The 3,506-nt window shown below is 36.6% G+C and overlaps 1 non-coding gene across 1 annotated transcript; it reads right to left on the bottom strand.

Moving 5' to 3' along the window:
- Nucleotides 1-1,369: 1,369 nt before the first annotated feature.
- LOC134501692 (U6 spliceosomal RNA) lies at nucleotides 1,370-1,474 on the bottom strand. The gene has a single exon (XR_010068378.1). It is a non-coding gene; the product is annotated as a U6 spliceosomal RNA (small nuclear RNA).
- Between the last annotated feature and the right edge of the window lie 2,032 nt (nucleotides 1,475-3,506).

Genomic DNA, 3,506 nt, shown 5'->3' with positions numbered 1-3,506 from the left:
TTATTTTGGCCCTTTAACTTTTATCGTACGAACAGTACCACTTAATGCATAGTCTTTCACATTCATGTGAAAAATATGGAAATTTAATTGTCTTTTTTAATATAAGTTTACATATACTGTTTGATTTTAGATATTTTTTATTAGAAAATGCATGTATTTGTAAAGTTTTTCTCGGTTTTGTTCTTATAGTTTTCTCTGTAAAGCAAAGTTATAAACATACACAATTGAATTTTTTTATCTTTATGAACCTCTTTCGGATTTGCCCCCTTTTCAGGTTTGTCCTTTATTTTTTCCAAGAAAATATGGTCACCGTATCTATAGCCTAAGCTTTTCCATATACATTGCCCAATGAGGGTATGTAAAACTCCCCTTTTAAACGCCTGGTATCTCCAAGTACGTGTGAATGTGCAGGCACAGAAAACATTTCTGTTGGAACCACCAGTGAAGCAAAATGGCAAGCAATGTGGCCACTTCTCATTCAGAAGTGCATAAGGAATACATGCTTTGAAGGAATGCATCATACTAGCCTCGCTACCTTGAGCTCCTGAAGGAAAGGTGGGACATGACTCTAAATAAATAAATATAAGGCACCCTTCAAGTGTTTGCCCAACAGTAATATCTGGTGACATTTAATCAAAGATTATCTTTTGGTACCATGTTTCAAAGTCTCTTCTTTATTATACTTCTTTATTATAGCCAGTTTGGTCTAGTGGTTAAGGCAACGGGCTAGAAACCAGGAGACTGAGAGTTCTAGTCCCACCTTAGGCATGAAAGCTGGCTGAGTGACCTTGGGCCAGTCACACACTCTCTAATGGTAGACATGGCAAGTCATATAATGGCTAGCATAGTGATCTTGGTTACTTGATCTCATTGCTGTGACTCTGGGCAGAGATAGATAGATAGATAGATAGATAGATAGATAGATAGATAGATAGATAGATAGATAGGAGAGATACTGTTCACTAAATATATCTTTTAAAATATATTGATATATTATTAATATAAAAATATATTAAAGGTCTGATGAGACAGGGAATCTTAGCAGAGAACTGCAAGAAAGAGTTGTGATGGAGAGGTTGGACTCCTAGATGCCACACTGGGGACCTCAGGTTTATCTCCAAAAAGCTGTAAGTGTTATCGTATCTTAGTTGTGGACTCCCTGGATCTTGCTGTCTTTCCGATCAGTGATAATTATATGTAGGTTTCCCATGGTGATTTACAGCATTACAAACTCAGTTATATAATACATTCAAAAGGAGTACATTTGAAACACTTTCAAAAGCACCTAAGAATGACCAATAAATTCAGACAGGAAAATATGGATATAACTGGGATATGAAATTCTGAATAAAATAGTCACAAATTTGGTAACGTTATGGAAGGCTTCATGAATTTGTGTGTGATCCCTGTGCAGAGGCCATGCTAATATTCTTTATATCATTCCAATTTTATTATATGTGCTGTCAAGGTGAACATTATACATTTTGTCTGGTTAAAATAAATCTGCTTTTATTGGGTTCAACCACAATAAATGGAAAAAACAGAATACTCTAGCCTCCAAGTTATATCCTTTCTGTTGGAAGCTGTTCACAATAGTAAGCCGAACAATAAATTGTTAAGAATAAAAATCCTTAAGAGAAGGTAGAAGTGAAAATGGATGGATAGTTTATGTGCCTTAAGACAGCGATCACTGTCATTAATTCAGCTACTCTCACATGCCATGGTTCTGAATTAATACTGTAAATGTCATCTTTGAAAGAAATTCTGTCTGGAGCCCTAATGTGTTGCTGTTTAATTGAGAGTCAGGTCACAGGGGGGCTACACAGAATAAGGTAAAAAACAAAGGGAACTTGATCCGTATTGCCAGGGATAAGAAAGACTTCATAGTTGTACAGTGGGCCATGATGATGACATTTCAGTTGGGACTTTTTAATGGGAAGGATCCAAAGTATAAAAGGACAGAAAAATATTTTATTCAGGCATCCTGAACAGTAGATACATAATGCCTCCTATCTCTGATCCACTCTTACCTAATCTTGAGTTTTTATAATTGTCCCCTATACCAGGACAGCAAAAGGAAGGCTGAAGGGAGGCTCTTTTGCAATTACCACTACTTTTAGCATCTTCAATTTTCTTTTTTCATTCTGGATTTATTTGAACTCTTCTGACTTTTTCCAAACTACTGGACATCACAGTTTTAATGCTACCCACCCTACCCAGTATATTTTTCAAACACATTATGAACCATTGTTGGCATGTGAATTTCTGAATGATTCTCCAAATAGCACATCCTATCCTTAGAGAACATGATCTATCTTGTCATTCTTTGCACTGATTTGCAGAGCACTCCCACTGAAGGCATATTTCTAAGTTCCACTGCAATTCTTACTTGAAGCAATGTGTCTTGCAGAGTGCTGGAAAGCATTTGGCCCAGAGAGATCAGAAAAATCACACACCAGGCATTTCTATAAAAATAAATTTATTTATAGAAAGCACAAAAACATATTTACAGGCTTGTGCATTTACGCATACTCAGAGCTGAGAGGAGAGAGGTCTCTCAGAGAGCTGCTTACTGGCTGCAAGGCTGAAAGAAAACTGTCCTGCAAGCTGCCTTCCCCTCAGGCAATGCAACTATTAACACCTAAACTGAGGACAATTAAATTCGACCTCTTCACCTGGCCAGAATGATTTGTTACCATAGTAACCTTAATTTCTGTAGCAGAAAACAATATACCAACAATGTGCACATGTACATGAAAATTTTTAGCAGATCAAAATGGAAATCTAATCAGATTGACTGTTTGAATCCAATAATACATTTACATATAAGTTTAAATTCAAATCATGGCTGATTTGAACATCCATGGTCATGTGTACTTGGGCCTTTAGATCAATATCTACAGTATTTGTCAGACTGATTGCCAGTTATTCCTTCTCCATAGGCAAAGATAAGAGACTTGTATCCATGGTAGGGCTGGAGTGGGTGGGTAATAATGAAAAAGCATGATGTCATCATCATAACAATGTTGTGCCTTAAATACTTGCATTAAACATCAAGAGTCAATTACATAATGGTAGAATTTCCATGATAACGATGTGAATGTCTTCATGTTGGCATCATTGTGGTTTGCTGCAGATGCCACAGCTTGGAGCAAAATAAGAAAACAGGCAAGACAGAAGTGTTCAAATCTTTTTGAAGAATGCTTGATTTTTTAAGCAGTCCAAGGAAAATGGAAAAAAACTGGAGAAAGCTCAAACTGGATCCAAGACGCACAGGAATCTGTGTTGTGAACTATGTCCATTCACAAGTTTGGAATGAAAAAGTTTAGACTGAATATATCATCACTGCACAAGAAGCTACCATGAGTTTTCAATATGCCTGAGCAGTTTCAACCTCTACCCCACAGAAATTGGCACACTATCTCATACTAGCTGTATTTACATCTAGTATACAATGAATGGTAAGCTATTCAATGGATCAGGTCTTCCATGTGTACAGACTGATG

The sequence above is a fragment of the Candoia aspera genome, chromosome 7 (genome assembly GCF_035149785.1).
Source record: "Candoia aspera isolate rCanAsp1 chromosome 7, rCanAsp1.hap2, whole genome shotgun sequence".
Classification (NCBI taxonomy): Eukaryota; Metazoa; Chordata; class Lepidosauria; order Squamata; family Boidae; genus Candoia; species Candoia aspera.
Note: the sequence above shows the minus strand (reverse complement) of the source record. Positions and strands in the feature narration are given on the sequence as shown.